Source organism: Cydia splendana, chromosome Z (assembly GCF_910591565.1).
Source record: "Cydia splendana chromosome Z, ilCydSple1.2, whole genome shotgun sequence".
Lineage (NCBI taxonomy): Eukaryota > Metazoa > Arthropoda > Insecta > Lepidoptera > Tortricidae > Cydia > Cydia splendana.
In genome coordinates this window covers 39104885-39128481 of record NC_085987.1, presented here as the reverse complement: position 1 = coordinate 39128481, position 23597 = coordinate 39104885, and the positions used below count along the sequence as shown (strand labels likewise).

The 23597-nt window shown below is 36.0% G+C and overlaps 1 long non-coding RNA gene across 1 annotated transcript in view; it reads left to right on the top strand.

The window, feature by feature from the left end:
• The first annotated feature begins 3421 nt into the window (after window positions 1-3421).
• LOC134804162 (uncharacterized) overlaps window positions 3422-23597 on the top strand; it is a 147299-nt gene continuing 127123 nt past the window's right edge. The window contains exon 1 of the long non-coding RNA XR_010146084.1: window positions 3422-3717. This is a non-coding gene — a long non-coding RNA (uncharacterized LOC134804162). The remainder of the gene's footprint in view (window positions 3718-23597) is intronic.

Sequence of the window (23597 nt, the reverse complement as noted above, 5' to 3'; positions counted from 1 at the left end):
GAAGTCTTTGAAGTCGATTATATCGAAATGTTAAGAAACAAAATTATCGATGGATTTAATATTATTCGGCGACAGGATCTTGGCGCAGTACACCGTAATACGTTGTTATGCTATGAAACTTGCAGACGAGCAAATGGTCAGCATATTGAAAATATCTTCAATTAGATCTATCTAATCGATTCTCCTGATACCCTTTACCAAGGTACGCTTAATGCTGCTAGCACGTACAGGGAACTACACACAGCTCACTGGCTAAACCAGACTCAATGCAGACAGGCCAAACAAGCCACGCCTGGCATCAACGGAAAACTCACAAGGACGTTCCATCTACTAGGGAAGGTCCAAGTGGTCCAACTAAACATGACGTGCCTCACAGACGATAAGTAGTTCATATTCGTAGTTGCAATTTTTGTTCATTAGAATTAATAGAACAAATCCAATGGCATTATTTTTTTAATGTTGATATCTACGTACAACTTACATTTTATATTAAAGTCCGCCACGAGACTAGTGTGAATAATAATAACTAGGTAGGTATTTCCTACATTAACAGCAAAAGAATACCCCAAATAAATTCTTTAATTTAGAAGTTATAAAAAAACTGATGGTAACAAACCGTCACGGGGTTGGTACGTGCTCTTCGCGTAGTTTCGTGACTTTAAGTAATACGGGGTTACAGGCTAACGTCATCACTCAACACTGCGTTATTAGCTCAACATACAGTGTCATTATCATGTTAACAGGCCCAATACAGAATGATTCAAATAATTTTATCTCAAAGTTGAAATGCATGACTGAATTGAAGTGTTACTTCGCAGACGGAGCATTTATAAGTCGCTGTCGACCTTTAGGTAATGCAGATTTCGTACATTGGACAGGTAATAACCCTAAATGGGCCAATTACACACGAAACCAACGTTAAAGATCCAATACATGGTATTTTATAACAAAAACACAATAGTATAATACATCTGAAACTAAAATTATCAATAAAAAACCAGAAACAATTACGTAGGTAGCTTTACGTCCGCAAGTAACATTAAATTATGCTTAATTACATATTTATTTTAATTAAACGCAAACATCGTCATGTTAAAAAGAGAAACAGTGATATTATAATCCTCATAATTATGCTAAATCGTTACACGGGTCGGAATAGAAACAGGGCGTGAACTTCCAATTTTCATTATGCGCACTTTGCGTTGGAAAGTGACCCTAAATCCGCGCATCCCTGTGCAGATAACTGTTAATTTGCATATTAACGAGAAACTTTGCATGGGAAATACTGAAAAATTCCGGAGGTTGAGTGTGAACGGGCAGGTGGCCGGACTAATGCCGGAATATTTCTCAAATCCGCCGCGGCCGCGCCGGCCGCTTTCCCGGCGAATTTTGCTTCACGGCGACTTGTTTCCGTTGATGGCTTTCCGAATCGACTTTTATTTCCCTAACCATCTCAAACGCGATTTGCGAATACAATGATGATCATTAACGTGAAAAATACCTTATTGTTAGTAACTATAAGGCCTGGTAAAGAAAAATTCCTTGGAATTTAAGTTAGTATTATATAAATTACATTCTGTCACGTACATCTAATATTTTTTACTGTGTATTTACATGTTGTTTTATCCATATATTGGTCGTGTAATTCTAAACGCAAGTTTTCTTACTGAAAATTGATGTATGAGATTCTACTTAGATTAGTTTTGTTATATCGAGTCATTCCACTAAAAAGTAACGCTAGTCACGATTTAATTGCGTTGCGAGCAAATTTTGAGCGTCAGTATGTCCCAGTAAAAAAGGCAACATTTATCTACAGATCAGTTATTAGCACTTTTTGCATCTTGAATGAAATAGTCGCTCGCGTTGCTCATGTCAATGTTAATCATGCCTAAGTTCAAATCTCAAAAAGTAGAGAAGTACCTAGGTACCCATAAATACTACAGAGTGGATAGAGATAAATGAATCCATGATTACCTACTTAAATAAGAACCTTAATCGATGAACCACTCTCTGGACTCCTAGCAAAAGAGCGTTTTCCTTAAAGTGTTTAAAGCGCGATGAAGAGGCTCGGGGCGTGTGGATAGTAATTACGTGAACAAACAGGGAGACCGAATGAGCCCGAAACGTTATTAGAAACGCCTCATTAGGTCTTTAAGCTGAGATGACAGCTCTATAAATAGTAGACAGGCGTCTTCTGTGTGTATACATTTTTTTCCGCGGGGAAAAAGTCTCGTTCATAGTGAAGGCGTGATGACAAAACATCTGTTCGGTGTGGGAGCCTTCAGCCCGCGAGGCTACCGAGACACTGCGCGGACGCGGTTAATGCGATCGCCGATGACAAATATAATCTTTGCTCTAAAGCGCGTCGAATTGACACTGTTGTTATTCCGAGAAACGGAAGGATTTATTTTTACTCAAAGAGCTAAATATTCAGGTGAAAGATTTCTGAGAGGGCGTTGTTTGGTCGCCTCGTTAAATCTGTCGACGGATCCATGTCTTCTTCTGTTTAATCGCGCCAATGATAGGTACAGAAAAACCCGACCGGATTTCATTGCAACTTTGATATTCAGCTCAAAGCAGAAATAACATTTATGAAACCCAAACTGCCGCGCTTTCCAATTTTGTATCGCGAGCTTGTTGTAATAGGTACCTACATAATAGGTAAGACTTATATTAACATACTTAATTCGCAATAAGTACATAAGCGCAGCTTTAATTCGTGATCAGGTAAGACATATGGGAAGAAGATACCTAAAGAAAACTACTTACGTTAAGCATAGTATTTGTTAAGGGTGTATTAGTATATATGTAGTTTTGATACTATTTACATTATTGTCTATGTCTAGTTTTAAGTTCTTTTTCTACTTTTCCATATTTAAAATACTGAAGTATCTGTCTATTCTATGTTTGTAACGTCAGTGCGCAATAAAATCTTGTAGTAACAAGTCAACTGCTTGTGTTATTAATTTTCCTCTCTCATCTATCGAAGCCTCCTCCTTTATAGTATTTATATTGGTTACTCAGTATCAATATTTAACCCGTACTTTGGAGGTACTTTCAACATTCTAAAGCAGATGAGGGTAGGTCACATTTCACTAGAATTTAAGGTTACCTGGGGGCAATTTTTGAATTTCGAGCGCTCGATTTCTCGCACTCGTCACTCGAAAATCTGTGGAAAACATCGAAATGCTATTTTAGAAATACGAGCGATAGAGAATGGGAATCTAGTGGTATTGACCACTTGTTTTCAATTCTAATAGTAGAATTTAAATGCCTAGTAGTGGAGATATTATTAAAAATCGGCTCCCTGGTCTACTAATGTACCTTATGTCACAAAAATGATCTTGACGCTGATATACCTAGGTATATTGTAGGTACATTTTACCAGACACCTTCTGTGCATGTACTGTGTTCCCAATTAAGGTAAAGGGCCCCTGTTTCGGCAGGTTAAGGCTCTTGAGAGTGAGTTGAGAGTTTGTATATTTTTTTAAATATTACTAAGCATATCAATACCTTGAAAGCTTTTGAATAAGTTATATTAGTTCTTTGTTAATAATTTAATGTATAAACTGTAGGGTTTTAGTTGAAACTTTTTTTATATGAATTTTTTCGTGAACCTCTTATTTGGCTCCCATTTCGTGATACAAATTTAGGTCAGCTCCTAAGTTCGTGTATTCGTGTCCCCTGTTTCGGAATAAAGTTTTCTTAGAGTAATTGGTGATAATATGCGGATAATCATTTTAAACATTTAACGGTCTTACCTACTTACGAATAATTGTAAGGTAAAATTAAAAAAAATATAAAAAAAAAATGTTAAATTGAGAGCTAGCTTAAAGTTTTTTGTACTCGTCGACTTTAATGGTTGAATTAAGACTTTGTAAACCATATGGGTACTTTAATACTTGATTAAAAGCCAAACTACATATATAAATAAAAGAAATATTCTTTTTTTTTTATTTAATAAATACTTAAAAATAAAAATTATTTACAAAAAATTATTTACTATCTTATACGTTAAATATAAACATACACAAAAATAAATCAAATATATTTAATAATAAATAAAATTGTGCTGGTAGTTAATATGAGAATATACGTGGAATATACCTTAAATTTTTTAACTCGGGTCACATTCAAACTCGTTTTATGAGAATTATAGTGAAAAAAACATATACCGAATTTCGCTCCTACGAAACTTCATGAAATACATTAATTGTTTTCTAATTTATTTTTTTAATTATCTTCGTTGTTATATTTAAAAACAAGCACTCAAAATGTATCTAGAAAATCCTTGATTCGTTAGTGGCACGAAATAGGGGACACACGAAAAATAAAATGACCGCTATTTCGTGAGTCGATTAATTGCAATTTTAAGTTATTTCTATGCATATATTCAAACTTTTTTCTTATCAAATCAATTACTAAGGAACCCACAGAAACACTCCCAAAAACTTTTATTCGAATGGGTTTAGCTTTTCCTTCCTATAAGCTTAACAAGTGAGAGCGCGCACCTTACGCCTAAAAAAAGTGCACGCATACAACACAGCTGTTCGCGGCCGTCTGATAGTTTCGACCGTCGTATTACTCTCAGTTTAATCACTAAAATATTGGTTATTATTTTATTGAAGAGATTAAATAATACAGATTTTTTTCATATGTATAATTTGAATAAAAAATATTTGAATTCCTTATTATTTGCGCCAGAAACAAAACTAACGAAATAACGTACTAACACGAACTTGGGGCCGTTTACCTTATTATTAATAAATTTCAAAGTTATTCCCCTTAGACGTCATAATGTTCAGATTCCTTTTTAACACTTATGGGGTTGAAAATTTGTAATATTACCTCGCTTTAAAAAAGGATGAGATTTGTGTCCCTATGGAAAATTTGCAAATTTTGAAATGGGAGACAAGTATAAGTAAACTAGCAGCAATGTTGCTCAAAACTTTATCACAACTAACATTATAACTGCTGTGTGAACGAAGTCGCGGGTGCTATAGGTATATTAGGTACTTACATATATTTCCTCTATAGTCTGTATAGTCTGTGTAACGTAGGTTAAAATTAGGTCCTTCAGGGACTGATCCAGGCGGTTTTGTATTTGGTTGGTTAACCAATAAATGTTATAACTACCCGAAAATTAACATATTATTTGTTTAGTTTTATTTAAATACCTAAAGATATAGAGTATAGTATGTTATTATCACTATTGAGGTGAAATGTTGTAACTATGTGTCGCACGAGCCCAAGTCGCACGTCGTCCTATTGAGTTTTGAAATCATTCGGTTGCACGGGACTCAACTTTGTATAATATGACCAAAATGAGAAACTTTAAGTGTCTTTAAAAGATCTTGACACATAAAATGTACACACACTCAATAACATACGATGAAAATATAATTTAATTTTTATGACCGTAACTATACAACACACGTTAATAGCATATATAGGTACCTGATGTTCACGAATGCACTTTCAAGTCAAATAGGTAGGTATGTCACAGTTTCTCAATTATGTCTACAATTTTGACTTCAATTATGTTAAAAAAAGCTAGAAATGATGAACGTTTTATTAAAAGCCAAATTACGACACGGCTCCCCGCCACGAACCTAGCTGTATTTCATACACGTTAACAGCTGCTGTAAAGTAATTAATACACGCTCGCCCACTTAATTGTACACATAAAGAAATCTCTATTTTTATTATAACGATCTTGCTTACATTACTTCCTTATTATCACGTTTTAGACATTGTATTAAATAAGCAGCGCTAATTATGAACGGACTCTTGATTACTCTGAGAATGCGGTTCCCGAAATGTCTGAGGTCGATCACCATTGTTGTTTCGTGTCGTCGCGGTAAGTTTTTGCACCTAATTACTTAATACGTTATGTTAGGTGTCAATGTAAGGTCCCATATATATTTATCGTAAATTAATAAAATCCAGGTTAGAAGTGTTTAAAAATACTTATAGAATCGTAGGTTTGTTTCACCTGATCAATTAACTAGATATTACAATATTTTTCATTAAACTCTAATACTTATTAACTTGACTGAGGCATACAACTGGACGGATTTTTTAAAACATTGCGTTTTTTTGTGTTTGTATTGTGTGTGTTGTGATTGTGTTTTAAACGTAGCGTGTATAAGGCTTGCATTGAGCAGACAAACACGGTGAATATGAAGGATCTATAAAGGAGGACACCACAAGCGTTAAATTTGTACACTAATGTAATGTAGGAACCAACACATCTAATTACTCTTATGAACAATGCTCAACACCGCCCGCAACGGCTGCTTACAACGACATAAAGCTTAATGTATTCCGGCAGCCTAAACAATACAAGCATTATTAAAATGCGTATTAAAACATATCTCGAAACTGAGGTCGTTCACACCGGTTCAGTTCCTATAAAACGTGGTGTGCGACCGTGACCGTTTGCTCTGCCGTGTGCTTTAACTTCAAGTGTAATCCTTATGAATATTTGCAAAATGAAATCACTCAACCGTTGGATGTTTTTTCTTCTCCATATAGCTAACAAGTGTTAATATTGTCACGGGCCAAGGAGTGTTCGATTGCTCATCATAGACTGGCTGAACTGAACTGGCACGGCCTTCCTTAGCACCACGTGCGATGTGGTGGTAACACTTAACATAACAGCTTCGTTCGTTAAAAATTGTCTTCGTAAGTAGGTAGTTACAAATCCGCTGTACCATTTATTTACAAGAGTGAATCCGTCTAAGAAAAACTAGCGTTCAGAATTATTAATGGTTTGTTTGAATGGTGCGTCACGGGGCTCATTGTTGGCGCGCACTCCGTCCGGATGCGCTCGCTGACACTAATTATTCCCATAGTGCCTCGAATGATAGATTGCCCTGGACAAATCACTTCTAACTTCTCTCCCAACGACTAATAAAAAACGTCGTGTGATTAGTTTTTTAAGACGGCCCACCGATTGTTAGGGAACGTGGGCTGTGTCGTACCGTTTGTCTAAAAAGGCAATATGTTATGTGAAGAGCCGAGATGTCCGCGATGCTATCTTACGTAGACTTGTGTCAGATTAGTAACCTTAATCCTATTCAAAATTATACACACTACCAACAAAGCACCGGTTGGCTTTAATGTTCATTTTTAAATTTTCGTCATTCGCGTTTCATAATAAGGGTCAATACTGTCATGCATTTAGAATTCTTACATTCTGTGTTTATTGTGCTTGACTCAGGCTTACATATGGTCGAACGCTAGTAGCAGGTGAGTCGGTAATTAAGGACTCCGTAACCAGTGTCGTCTAATTAAACAGTAATAGGTACCGACATAGGTTGCCGTCGCCTTGGTATTAATGACTCCTGCAGAACAAACACGCCGTATCACCAAAGCGGGTTCGGGTCAGACCATAGGGGTAGGTACATCATATACATAATTATGTAGAGGAAATATATATATGTAGCCAAGTCTATCAAACCGATTTTTGTTTTGAAAAGAACAACACCGCGGCTTATAGGTACGAGTAGATCCGAGCAACGATACCTTAACGTTAACCTATCAACCTCAAACAAAGTAACTGAGATAACGTAACAAATCGCTTCGATAACTGTGATACTAACTAAAACGATACGCCCGCCGAGGGTCGCCGAGAAATATTATCTACAGCTTCCATACAATGCGACATAATCACTCCAATTTAATCTCTATTCCGTGGCTTTACGTGCTTCACTATTTGTCAAGGTGCCTAGTCGCCTGTTTGTGTGACTTACGAGTACCGAGCGGTTAGAGTATAATGACATTTTAGTATTACAACACTTTATCTACACGAAACGAAAAGTCTCGAGATAAGTTAAACGCCAACTGTATATTGTTTCAAAAAGTCGACAGTCGATGTAATTTGTTAACGTCAGCGGGACACGGCAGCATATCTGCGGGCAGACGGACCGATCTGACGTAACCTAAAAATACTCGCTGCTCCAACCAGCTTCAACTATCTGTCGCGCCGATTCAAGTAGTAAGATTTATCTTTTCTTAACTAACAGACACGTAAAAGCTTTGATGCATTGTTTCCTTAATATAATTTGGTGTATTAAAATGAGACCAAAAAAAACCAATGTCAATATGAGTTCGACCGATAAATCAAAAACAATTATTTTAAACAATAGTTTTATATAGTTTCGTTTTATATATCAATCACCGTAAAGAAGCGTACAACCTCCTATAATCTAATTTACAGAGCAGTTAGGGTGTTAACACCTGTTACCTGTAACTCCTGGGGTGTCATTGTGGACCCTTTAGAAGATTTTTCACCACACCAGCAAGTAAAAACTGATGAGTAATTTCCATTTTATCTACAAGAGTGGCACAGCAATTTGATGCAAATGTAGAGTACTTTTATAGCAAGGAAAGACGGTGGCAACCTCGAAAAGCTTTTTGTAACCGCAAAGTGGATGGGAGTAGGCCTGGACGTGGACGCAGTCCAATACGTTGGTCTGACCAGATCCGCACCGCTCTTGACTCCACAGTTCACATGGCTCTACACTACAGACAGAAACAGATGGAGAAAGATGGTAAGAGAGAAAGTGGTACGAAAGGGAGGTCACGACCCTCAATATTGAGGAATACGACGCAAGGAGGGGGAAAGTTCTTTTCCTGAATTATGTGTTATAATTATGAGTTTTTAATGATATTTTGGAAACTTTCCCTTGCTCTGGTAACTATCAATATTAGCAAGAGCGCACAACAACTTTGCCCCCTTGTAAAACAAATAACTATTATACTTCAACAGAAATTACCCGTTAGGCCGAGTAAATGCAAATCCTAGAGAAAAAACAAACGTGCGCGCCCATTGAAATATAAATAGGTATGATATATCGCTGGCCCAATATTACTGGGTTCTATGTTTCACTTTTATCGAACTGAAATTTGAACATTGTCATAGTGACATTAAGTCGAATTTCAACAATCTTGAAAATGTAACATAGAACCCTGTAATATTGGGCCAGCGATATTACGAACTCCTATTACCGAAGGGAATGGTGACGGATTTCAAAGTAGCGGACTAATAGCGGTACTAATAGTAGCCTATGTAATTCATAAGCAAAGTTATCACCACCAAATACCTACTTAGGACCATGCTCAGTGTTGAGTTCCGTAGTTGCAAGTTCATCCTTTAAAAGCGGAGCTTTTCGTTTTATACCACACTACCTACCGATAGATAGAGAGATAAGTAGGTTACTAACCTATTTATGATAAGTTTTACGGGAGGTAAGGTAAAATTTGTTTGATAGTATGTAAGTAGATACCTACTTATTAAGCTAAAATGTTATTAAGAAATAGTTTTCGCAAAGGTCACTTGAAATTAATTATTTAAATGTGTTTTTATCTATAAATGTGAGAAAAGAGAACTTTATATTTTCAGTTTTACACATAACAATTTAAGTATAATACTTCAATTTAAGGTAATAAACTTTAATTTTAATAACAAAACTTCCGTGAGCGTTTTTCGACATAAAATACGTGAGTGAACTTAATATATTTAATAATAAACTGTAGGTACTTTATTGATTTCCGTTATTTGTACAGTGTATTCTTTCCGCGTAATTAGATTATGTAAATTTATTTGATCGTTTACCTTCATCTGTTTTTAATCTGAATGCTGCATTAACAAAATAGATGTTCATAGATAGATATCTGTTTACCAAAGTCGACTCGCCGCCTACGGTTCCGTCTTAACTTTGATTTTCCGTCATAAATCTAAGCCTACTGATGTCACTGATTGTACGTGAATGCTGCTTGCGATTATCGTTAGACAAATTGATACCTATTTACTCAGGCTATTTCCATTTGACTTAAATTCAAACAGTAACAAATTGAAGTGCCTAACTTTACAATAAATAACAATTAACTATGTTCCAAATATAATTATACCGATTATTTTACACCCAGTATAAGGCTACTTTTACCTAATTATTTATTTAAGGTACATACGGGTGTATAAAATAAAATGACAAAAAGTTTCACTTCAATGACATGAAAAAAAGTAAAATGTATAATGCCATGTAAAATACAAACCAATAAATATCTAAATCTGAATGGATTATTAAATTTTTGATACCAAAGGTGATAAGGTTAAAATGAATCCTTTTATTTTTATATCATAATATATTTTTATAACATAATATTGGGGTCTATTGGGGTCGTTGAAAGCCCGCCGAAGTGATACGACATAATTGCCACTCATTTTATTGAAATATGTATGTATAGTTTTAAATAATTTATTAAATCTATTTATAGAGCAAGGTACGCGTTACACGTAACATGAAAAGAATATAATGATATGTAAACACTTGCCAATAAAAAATTGTAACATCTTTTATATCCTTTTTTAGTGTAGGTACATAACAATTTTAAGACGCTTTGAAAATACTAATGAATTAATAATATTACTACAGTTTGTCAAAGGACTGTCTCATTTCAATCATAGACAGAGAGTATCATACTATTTTTGTCTTACACTAGTACTAGCAGTACTAGCACCCAAAAGAAAAGGATGATTATAGTTTTCCTGGTTCTTACTGACTGACAAATTGGTTTGACCAACTATACTACCTACTACTTACTAGTACCTACTAATGATAATAGATTGTATATCTTCCTATCTAATTCTATTTATGAATGTTGATGACTAGCAACTGTCACATTATTGTGACATACCACTGTAATTATTTTCCCGTATTCTTAACCCTTTGACCATTATTTTTTTATAGCAATGAATCGAGAACTTTAACGAAACGCACATCATGAATTATTTTTTTTATGATTTTTGAGAAAGAGAAATATATATATTATTTCGTGGTTTCCGAATTATATAAGACGGCAATATGTTTGCCGCTATCAGCCAAGGGCAGCAAGTGACAAGACCGTCATGTCAGTTTGCCGGGGGAACTACGGGTGGCATGAAGTATCAAAAATGAATAAATTAAAAACCAATAGAATGATACGAAATAATTAAAACCTTTATTTAACTTAAAAAGATTTGTTTATTCTATTTATAATATTTTTAATATATACTATTATATGTAGGTATTGTATATTATTTCCAAGTAGGTATTGTAATCCCAGCAAAACTGTGGATAGGTTGCTAGCATGTAATAATTTGAAGTATTGAATTAAGCTATTGCTCCATATATAAATCAATAACAATAGTAGCCAAACCTACCCTTTCCTTCAATAAACACCAGACACTTAACGGATAGTGGCAAATATATTGCCGTCTTCATTTTTTTAAATTATCAATAACAGTTTTTTTTTTTACTTTATATCACCAAAACTTGTCTCTGACACTAGAGAATTGTGACTATCGGATGAATCCAGCAAAGAAAATTTTATTTACAAACATTTTTGTTCAAATGTAGGCAATAGTTAAAAATCTAAGTTTGGGCCTAAGAATCATCATTTGACTAGGGATGGAATAACGTTTATCTGCTCTCATTTTTTTCGTAGATTGGTACGAGTATATTCTCTTATGCAAACCAAAATTTATATTAACTAACAACACGTTCATTGATAATAAAAGAAATATCTCAGTTGTATGACGGCAAATATCTTCACGTTACCCACTAAGGGTTAAGCAAAACATGATTTATTAATTTTCCCGGAAATAAATATTAAAGTATAGGTATTTGCAAAATGAATAGCTCAGTAATCTTTATAACACCCGGAAAAAGCCATAAGGATTGTGTATATACTGATGGATATAGGTATAATAATCCAGTAACTTTGTCTAGACTAAACTGCATACTCACTGCACTTACTTACCCTACGAATACAATTTCAATAAATTATAAATTTTGAAAGGTTTTACCTCGGAAACTATTAAATGTACAGAGACAATTCTAGTCTCGTACTGTAGCCAATCTATAGTCCACTTTAAAAACGCCCTGAGAAGGCACTATCAAAAACTAGTCCTTTAGGGTCCTGTAGGGTATAATCGCCCAAATCTAAAAGAAAACCGAAATTTTCGCGGGTTTTTCGATATTTGACAAAGTTGCGTTCGGCGCTCGAAGTCACAAACTTGTATTATTCATTGGGCAAACATCATAAACACGTCTGCAAAAAATCAGAACTACCGGATTTAACGCAAACGCGAAATGTATTAAATAACTGTATTATAAATACTTTATCTAGAAAAAATCGAGATGGCACAGAAGATGGAGATGTGAAAAGCGAATAAATCCACAATTGTAAGGTAATACCTACTTAACATGTCATTGTAATTTTCTCTAATAAAATAAGTAATACGAGTCGTCCATTTGTATTTCAAACCTTTGTATGTCAAAAATATCTTAAAGAACCGAAACCTGTTTAAGACGAACATGTACCTATGAAATACTCTCTAAGTCGATACTTTCCATAGGATGAAAAATCGTTAACACGAACTATTGACATTCATGTTGTCGAGGTTTCACTGTATTTTCGAAAACAATTTCACACATCTCTCAAGTAGTGGCTTAATAGTTAATAAAATTTTAGTGATATTACAGTATTCTCACGTAATCATAGTTAAACAAATAGAGCGGGCTCTTCCGGTCCAACCTAATCATAAAAACAAACAACTTGAACGTCCCGTCGTTAAACGCGTAGGTCTACCTATATAATCATTTATTCGTAAAAAGATTATCCCGATCATCCTCTAGGCCTAATTCCCTTGGCCCTACCCTGATAACTGTATCGCGGGTAGGTACTCTCATTTTCAAATAAGTAAATTAACGTGGAATTGAATTAAGTTTCGTCCCGAGTTGAGATTAAAGCGATTTAGTGAGATTATCCGAATGTGTTAAATGTCGGCTGTTGGGTTGTTACGGCGGGGCGCGGGTCAGCCCCATTGTTTAATTATAGATAGTGCATTGGTAAAAGCCGCAGCGCGTGGACGTTTTACTGCTCATATAACTCTATCGTTATTGTGACATAAAAGGTAATACGAAATGTCATTGTGTTAATCTTATTTAAATCCACGGAGACCGGAAAACTGAAAATAATTGGTCGCTTGAACCCCCATGCATAGGTAGGTCATCTAGTCAAAATTTGTTTTAGATACCTAGATGTTATTATTAATTTACTTAATACAATATTTAGATTACGGTCGATTAATCTTTGGCAAAACAAGATACCTAATAAATAAATACATTTAAAAGTATAATACATTATCCCGACAAACAAATAAACAAGGAATTCAAAATAAAAAGTAATTTATTAAACTTAAAATTGGTTTACATACTTATCCCTACAAAATAATACCCCGATTGTCGCCATATTGTTTATTTCTTACCAATTTTCACGCCTTAAGTTACGCTCTGTCAGGAAAATTAAGACAAGTCTGTTAACATACACATAGCATAAAATCGTCAAAATCGGCCCACGCGTTTGGTATAAAGAGTGCCACAAAGGAACAAACGTACATACACACATTGACTGCGTTTGCGTTCATTGGCCATCCTTTGCGTTGCGCTAACGGATGAAAATGAATTACAATAATTTCTTGTTTGCCCCCTTGTTTGCCAGTCCGACTATTCTATTAGCTAATTTGCTCCTGAAAGTAAAGGCACACACAACACATCTTTTTCGCTATCTGGACATTTATGGTACTCTAGTTAACAATGTAAAACATGGATTATTTCGTTTAGTTGAAATTACCCCGCAGTCGAAATTGTCCCGCTGCATCTTATTTCATTTATTTTACATAAACACTTTAATATCAACAGTTTTTTTATTTTATTTTAATCTGTTACCAACAGTCAAAAATACATTTTTACCTGTAAATTACAGGGATTAAACCGATAAGAAGGTCAAGCGTAAGTCGATCTTACGGAACAATGTGTAATGTACGGAACCCTCGGGGCGCGAGTCCGACTCGTATTTGGACGGTTTAATTTTTCAAATGATCCAGTGTCAACCATTGTATTTATAGGTGAATAGAATTCATTTTTGGTTTGGGGTGGCCGGTACTGGCGAATTACCCTGTGTAGAAGATGTAGACACTACAAGTAAATGACAGCAAAATTACAGTTTGCTGCCGCCCGTCTACTTTTTCTCAACATACCTAACTTCGTATAAAACTTAGCGAGCCCACGCTCCTTGCTTAGGTACGTATTATTGTATCTGCATAAATATATTATTAAAATTATAAGAAAAATATATACCAGATCATGCAATTCCACCAGACTTCTTAACCTTTTCGCCGCCACGTCAATGAAGTAATAAAGTGTCATCAGCGCCATGTCAAAAATCGCTCGTATACAAACCTGACCAAAACTACGACTTGATATCAAGTCGTGGCGTGTGGGGCACGAAATGTTCGGACTTCATATTATGTCAATGGCGGCGAAAGGGTTAATTACAACGCTTATGTTGCATGTTTGTAAATACAGGTATGGATTTAAGATGACCGGTTGTTGAATCCCCCAAAAACAAAATACATGGTAAATTGAATTTTTAGCGTACTATTACACATTTACATTATATAACAATTGAAGAAGGACTGCAGTAGTCAATAACACATTTGAGAGAAAACGTTCACAACCCTACTTCTTCTTAAAACAAAATATGTCAGTCTGCCACAATAATAAATGTCGAATAATACTTAGGTATATTAATAAGTTATGTTATTAAATCGCGTTTAGTCATTTATATACCTATCTAATCTATGTGCATCCCAAAATCTGTTTGTCATTGGTGGTTGTGATAAAGGCGACTGCTGTTTTTCACAAAATAAGTAAATGGAAAAGCAGGTTATGTGAGTGTTATACATACAATATCTTCACGAGATTAGCTGCACAGCGCAGGAATTAAGAACGCAGTCGCTCATATGAATGAGCTGTCTTCTCGCCTAAAAGCATTTTGAAAGGTCGCCATCATTGAAATCCCTTTGTATACATATGTGCTCCACGCTATTGGCCCGACGGCGCGCGTTGCCAAGTCAACATCAAACATACGCCTGCGCCGTGTCAAGTTCTTGCACCGTGCAACTTCAACGCAACATCTCTGAGCACATCCCGTCACAGCTCGCAAGTCAAACTGCCATTAGTGACAGTGTCAAATTTTTTAATTTATTTACATCTGTTTACTTTCACTGTTTTTGTATAGGTAGTTTATCATTCTAAATAAGTTATTTATTATATAAGTGTGGATGCAGTCTTCAACCCAACCTGGCGACAGCACTTCGACTAACTTCACATGCAGCCATTGTACTAAAAGTTGTAAATCCGTAAGAGGGCTTAATATACATTTTACGAAATCACACAGAAATTGCGTCACTCAAAATATCACTCCTAATAGCACCACCACTTCCGCCCCCGTACCATTGACCACTAGCAATCCAACAGTTCCATTCCATCTTCATCTCAGTAACTTAAAACATAGTATCCCAGTAGTTAAAAGAGTCCCGCGTGGCGCCAGAATCACAGTTGCAACCCATCTTTCCAATCTCATTGATTCATGCGTAGAAAATAATAGCATCGATGACTGGCACAATCTATTCCTGTTCTCATACCGCACGCTTCACGTTAATGAAGACGACACCAACACCTCACTTACACAAAAAATTAAAAACAACTGCTCTAATCAAACTTTTCCGCCCTCCGCAGCAAACACACAAAGGAGCCCGGGACTATTTAACCGCCGAAAGTATATTGAAAACAAAATCAGCGACGGAGACTTAAAAGGTGCAGCCCGTCTCCTTTTTTCAAGCGAGTCGCTGTCGCCAGACAATCCAGACACCCTTCAGGCCTTACAGACTAAACACCCTCCAGCTCCTTCAACCCCATATTTTCTCGACCCGCCAACGGCTAGCCAGGTATGTCTTCAAATCAATAGTAAAGAAACCCTCGAGGCCATAATTTCTTTTAAAAATGGATCCGCACCAGGCCTAGACGGAATCTCACCCCAACATCTGAAAGACCTCATTTCATATTCAACAGGCGATGCTGGCGAACAGCTACTAAATTCCATAACAAAATTAATCAATAAAATGTATACAGGAAACATTAACCCTGATATAGTCCCCATTCTTTTCGGCGCCAACCTTATCGCTCTAAACAAGAAAGACGGAGGGGTGAGACGTTAGAGCGTCTCGCATCCAAATTAGCAGTCCGGCACATAATATCTAAATTAAAACCTCATTTCGAACCAATACAACTAGGATTTGGCACCAAAGGGGGGTGCGAAGCAGCCGTACACTCCCTGCGCACTTACCTCTCTAACACGACGTCCGAGGTGTTGATCAAAATTGATGTTAAAAATGCCTTCAATTCAGTAAACAGAGACACCCTGCTGACAGAAACAAAACATAACATACCCGAAATTTACAACTATCTCCTTCTATCCTACGCAGATCCTACAAAATTATTATATCGCCAAAACGTGCTTTCTTCAGAAGTTGGCTGTCAGCAGGGTGACCCGCTCGGGCCGGCAATATTCTCTTTGGCAATTAACCCTATCATCAAAAAACTAAATTCTAAATTTAACGTGTGGTACCTAGATGATGGAACCCTAGGAGGTGACGTAGATATTGTCACTTCCGACCTGTCCACAATCAAGACCGAATTTAGCAACATCGGCCTTGAAATAAATTTTAGCAAATGCGAACTGTACATTCCAAATTCCATCCCTAATCACAACAATATTGAACAAAACTTCAACACCCTAACTCCAAACATAAAAACAGTTAACAACGAGTCTCTTTGCCTCCTAGGGTCTCCTATTTTCGAAGAGTATTTTCCAAACTATATACAAAATTCAATTTCCAAATTCAAAATCTTTTCAACCCGCCTTCTTGAAATAAGTCCTCACTACGCAATTACAATTCTTAAATTCTGCCTTTTTGTCCCTAAATTGACATACGCCATTCGCTGCAGCCCTATTTGGAAATTCGAAAATATTATTTTACCTTTAGATGACCTTATTAAGTCAAGTTTGGAATCCATTGTCAATATTCAGCTCAGCGACGATTCCTGGACCCAAGCATCCCTACCCATCCGTCATGGTGGGCTAGGGATCAGAAAAATTTCTAGTGTATCCTTGCCAGCTTTTTTGTCTTCAGTCCACAGCTCCGCAAATCTCATAGGTAAAATCCTACGGGGACTTCCCTCAAACTATGAGACTGCGGGCTTGGACGAAGCTAAGAAAGCTTGGTCAAGTGCTTGCCCGAACAAGGATTTCCCAACTCATCCAAATTGTCAAAGGAGCTGGGATGACATCATGTGCCAAATTTCAGTGAATTCCCTCCTAAGCCGTAGTACAGGCCGCGAACGGGCCAGACTACTGGCTTCGGCGTCGAGGGAGTCCGGTGATTGGCTCCGGGCTTATCCTTCACCGAACACCGGAACCTTCCTCACGCCGGACACTCTCCGCATCGCGACCTGTCTTCGGCTTGGAGTCCGCGTCTGTGCTCCACACAGGTGCCCCTGCGGCAGTGAAGTCGATGAATTAGGACACCACGGGCTATCCTGTCAAAAAAGTGCTGGCCGCTTTTCAAGACACGCTGCACTGAATGACATAATCCGGCGGTCTCTTGCATCCGTCAACGTGCCAGCTCTACTGGAGCCAACTGGCATGGCTAGAGACGACGGCAAGAGACCGGACGGTATGTCCCTGGTTCCTTGGAGTTTGGGAAGGGTGCTAGTGTGGGACGCTACCTGCGTTGACACTCTGGACCCTTCCCACCTCACGGGAACCAGTCACCAAGCAGGTGCGGCGGTTAAAGCGGCCGAAAAGCTCAAATTCCATAAGTACAGGGGTCTCGGCCCCGAGTATATTTTTATGCCATTTGGGGTTGAGACCCTTGGCCCGTGGGGTCCTAATGCCCTACATCTTTTTAAAGACCTTTCAAAAAGGCTTATCGATTTCACTGGTGACCGAAGAGCTGGCAGCTTTCTCGCTCAACGTATTAGCTTCGCAATACAGCGGGGAAATGCTGCCAGCGTCCTCGGCACCATGCCAAAGGGGCCCAATTTCTTAGACGTATTTTAATTTTATTTAATTTTATTTTATTTAGTATTAGTTTTTAGTTTTAATTTAGTTTTATTTTATAGATAAGTTAGTTTATTTTATTTTTAATGTTTGTATCTACCTTATAAATAAACATTAAAACAAATAGTTTAAACAACAATTATCACTTTAATTACCTATGCGTTGCACATTTTCAAACTAATTTATCTACGATAGAGCTAATTATTTAGTTAAATTTAACAAGAATCTAATTGCTATTGGATGAGTCAAAGAAACAGGTAAAATTTTATTTATTGATCCACCGATTGGCTTCAATTGAATGGCTAAGAGTAACTTAGTTTTTATTTCTTTTTCGAGCGGGGACCAACTCCTGGCGTGTTCGCTCGGTAGCTATCGTAAGGCGCGTAGAGATCGACGCTGATAATTGAAGAAACGTTACGACTGCTGAATCTTAACACCGATTTAAAACTTCGCCGGAAAAATTAAAAGAATTCGATTCGGGATTGTTTTTCTCTTTGCCTCCTTGACTCGATTTAGCAGATAAGCGTGTTGTGCGCACACTTTATGTTCCGATTGCACGTGGTGGTAACCTGTGTAAAAGCCGTAAAAGTGTGCAAATACGGCAAAAACAATAAAACCCATCTACTTAAATAGAGTACATTTTTAGCTAATGTCAGATGGCTAAAGATATGTATAGTAAACACCCCTATAATGGACGTGGAACCGGTAATGGGACATAAAACCACAAATCCTCTAAAATAAGTATCTAAAAGTAGTTTATCAACACTAGCTATATTTTATCATAAATAAGAGTCCTAGAGCTGTGTCAGTTTAATTTTTATTAAATTCGGTTATTTTTTAAGAAATTGACGTCAACCCAAAAGTTGTCGTGTCACTGAAAAAAAAACGCATAAATTAATATCGTTTTTCCAAACTTTTATTTAACTTGCCCTGTTAGTTAGTGTGGGCAGGGTTGGGCAGTATTTCAATTACATGTATTTGAAATACATTTTAGTATTTTGTATTTGTATTTCAAATACTACCTGGAAAAGTATTTTGTATTTGGTATTTCAAATACTGCACTCAAATGTATTTTGTATTTCAAATACTTTAAGCTTCAAAATACATTTCTACAAAATATTTTTTTTTATTAAATTCTATGATCCTAAAATGGAACGTTAAATATAATGTACGACTTGTACGAGGGCAAATATGTAGGTACAATGCGCGAGCTATTCTGCGCGGAACTTTTCGTCAACAGCTAGGGAATAGGGTCATTGCAGTAGTTTCTGTCCATGCTATAGTTTTCGACCACTTGACAGATTAGCAAATAATATATTTCATTTTTAATTTACTATTTGCGAAATATAATTTTTATATGTAGACAGATTTTTATATGTTTAGCTAAGGATTGAAATCAGTCAAAATTAGTGCAGCAATGTAGGTTTATATTGAAATTTCGTCAAGTGGAAGAAAACTAGAGCTGGACGAAAACAAGCGCAATGACCCTATAAGTTTTTAGGAAAGGATATTCGTTAAAAAAACTAAATGATTAAACAAAAAAAATGAAATGTATTTTGTATTTGAAAGACATTATTTTAAACACTGTAAAGAAGTTTGTATTTGGTATTTCAAATACTTTTAAAAATTTATTTTGTAATTTGTATTTGTAATACGTGGAAGCCAGTATTTTGCCCAACCCTGAGTGTGGGTCAAATCTTGGAAGCTGAATTTGAGCCACTTTCCGATTTCCGATTGAGTTGAAATTTTGTATTTAATTAAGGATGCAAATCGGATGATAATGCAATATTATGATAACATGGACCTGATCTGATGATGGAGACAGGAGGTGGCCATGGGAACTCTGCGATAAACGCAAACTAATTGTGTTTGGGTATGTTAGAATTGTCTCGATAGGTATTAGTTGGCTGTGGAAAGAAAAATACATTCAGCGATAAAAGCTTACACCAAAAACTGTTTTTTTTTGCCAAAACTTATTCCCTATTTCAATATTTTATACTGATAGAGCAATGTCCATTATAGGGGGCCCATTACTGGATCCACGTCCATTGCCGGGGTTCCATTACTGGAGCTTTGGTGTCCATGACTGGAGAAAAAAAACATAGTTTTAATTTGTTAAGTATGTCGAAACTCATTGCAATATCTTGGATACAACACGCCTGATCGAAACATGAAAGACGGATAGGACATTCATCTTTTAACACGCTAAGCGGTAGACCATTTACATGTATCAGGGAAATATCACAAATACTCCAAAATTCCTCTTAAATGTCCCATGACTGGTGCTGTTACCCTATTGTTTAGTAGCCGATAATGCAGAATTTATAAATATACAACGTACCTATCGAATTTTGGAAATAAAATAAATGTAACCCTGACTTTAATTACAAACAATTCAATTTCCATTATTCGTGCACAAGACCTTAACGTTCCGAGTAGCCAAAAAATGGAATACGCCTGTTATAAAAGCGAGGGAGTACCGGCCTGAACAATAATTCACAAAAATTGTGAGCAGTTAACGTCCTCCGTGGCCTGAGAGCGACATAATCATCCGCAAAACTAAATTTAATGCTAATAGCACTTTTTAAAATAAAAGCTCAGCAGGGTTGGGTGCTTAGTGGCATTATTTAAAGTGATTTTAATTATGTTGAGAGCAGATGACAGCGGAGTTCCCTCCTCTTCATTGTACGAGCCAACCGCTCGGTCGTAGGCGCCGTTGGCGGCTTGTTATACTTTAAGGGACGTATGTGCGCTCATTATGCCAGTTCCGAGCTCAATACCTCTACCTCTAGTTTTTATACAAAATATTAATGTTTATTTTTTTAACCTATGTCGCATGATGCCCCTGATACAGCCTTGATTCAATTAGGTACATTATGGCAAGGGAGAGAGTAACACTACACCGCTAGGTTAGCACTGAGTGTGGCGTGTCTCTAAATCCTACGAAGCCAGTAAATCACACGAAGTCACACAGTGGAGGGTTTTGCAATCTTTAATGTCGTCCGCGTCGTGAAGCGCAGTTTGCGCTGGGTTCGTCATTATGAAAGCGGAGTCGTTATTAGCAAGTATGGCCGGTTCAATTAAACGTTAAAAGTAGATATCATTAGATTTAAAAACGAATAAAGTATAGTCTTATTGTTTTCTTTGATTTTATTTGCATCTGGGGCTCGGTTTGTTACCTACTAAGGAGAAAAAAATCGTTTAGTCTCGAAATAATTTTAAATGCCCGTCTGTTACTTCTTTACGCTTAAACTGCTAAAACGATAAAGATGAAATTTGATATTTGGTATGGATATAGTTAGTATAGGAATGAAGGACAGGATAGTTTTTATTACTCATAATTGTCATTCCACGCAGAGTCGCAGACGAAGTCGCGGACAGAAACTAGTAAATACAGTGTGGGAAACGGCTAACCCATCAGATTTTAAAGGAGTGTTCCTGTCCTGACCGCATTTAGAGACTAAAATGTTGTTAAATGTTTTCTGAATTCGGTTTTGTTTTAGAGATAGGTACGTAATGACAATTCTTGTAAAAATGTTTTTGTGTGATATTTCACTGAAAAACGCCTTTTTGGCTGCGACGCTGCCACTGTGACTTGATTTAGTTTAGACATACAGTAAAGGGCCATAAAGTTTGCACATCGGAATTTCGGCTTCGTAGAGCGTTGTCTCTTTCATTCTCGTTGCCTCCAATATTCTCTTTCTAAATACCGATGTGCAAACTTTATGGCCCTTTACTGTACCTACTGACATTCATTGAAGTTTTAAAGGAAATTAGCAAAGTTAATTTGTACATTATAAAAATCTTTACTTACCTATTTGTTGTTTTTTTTTTCACAAAGATGTATAAAGAAATAACTTGGCATAGGTATGCAAAAAATAAAAAACAATGAAACAATTTTTTTTTGCCGAAAGGCCATAGTCGGTTTTCCATAGTAAGTTGGCCCTTAAGTCAATTTGATTCGGTTTTTTTTTGTGAGTACCTCTTATGGTGAAGGATATTTTTGCTGAGTATCAACATCCTACTAGTGACAGTTTTTGACTTATGATTGTATTAATTTTTTTCTTTAATCTATTGTTTTTCTGGATGTATTCAAGCGATTTGCTTCATTTTTTTTAATAGTGTTATTTATTTAGGTATGCATCGATACTCAAAAAACGAATACCAGTTGTCTTATAAAAAAAGGAAAAAAAAAGTAAAACAATAATAAAACTTTTTTATGTCGTGGTGAAGTAGTGACACCTCTAATTTTTTTTATAGTTGTAGGCCAGACATTGGCCTACTACTTGCCTAAATATCAAAATTTTCCAAACGGTACTTCCTGTCAAAAATTAGCAATGTGTGTCGTTAAGTTCTGTACTCAATCGATGTTTTTCAATGTAGTATACAAACTCTTCGATTATGTTTGCGATTTCTTATCAGGTTGTCGTATTTAAGAGTAAAATGCCAATGACAACTTAATGTTTGTATAGGCCAATGTCTGGCCTACAAAAATAAATATTATAAACACAAATTAGAAGTGTCACTACTTCACCACGACAAAAAAAAATGATTTATTTTTGTTTTACTTTTTTTTTCTTTTTTTTATAATGACATTTGGCATTGGTTTTTTGAGTATCGATGCATACCTAAATAATGAACACTATTTAAAAAAAATTAAGCAAATCGCTTGAATACATCCAGATTCCCGAAAAACAATACATTAAAGAAAAAAAAAAAAAAATCATAAGTCAAAACCTGTCACTAGTAGGATGTTAATACTCAGCAAAAATATACTTCACCATAAGAGGTACTCACAAAAAAAACCCGAATCAAATTGACTTAAGGGCCAACTTACTATGGAAAACCGACTATGGCCTTTATCAGTGATATTAAAACGACATAATTTCATAAAAGTTTGACGTTCAAAATAACATTTGCACTGCGTGTGCTATAAAAATCGTTGCAGTTTTTTCTTGGTCTAACTCAAACATTTTTGCTCCTTATGACCTCAGGAATACGTTTCGGCCAACGTGATGCAGAATAGTTTGATTTTGATATCAACCACTTCCTAACTTCGAAGTACAAGTGCGTTTTTTTTCGTCCTAAACTTTAGTCATCGTTTTCTCCGTTGTCGCTTTTTCACTCGTGCAACATAACACATTACAAAAAAAAATTAAAAATTTTAAAATTTAAACTGTTTATTTTTAAAAAAGAACAAATATACAATCAACTTAGAACTAATCTTACATTTTTAAGATTATTAGAACTAAGGGACAGACAAAAAAACTATTAGACATAGGGACTCCATTATTATAGTTAGCTTGTTATGTAGTTTTAGGAACTACCAATAACTACGAGGGCTGTTTGATAAGTACCCGTTTATGAAAAAAATAATCAGTTGTTTTTGTATATATGCATTTATTTTTCTACATAGTCACCTTTTAACTCTATACATTTGTTCTACCTATATTCAAGCTTCAATAAACCATCCAAAAAGTATGATTTCGGAAAGTCATTAAAATAGGCCTCTGTGGCGGCAATGACTTCGTCATTTGATCGAAATCGCTTACCACCGAGCCATTTTTTCAGGTTGGGCAACA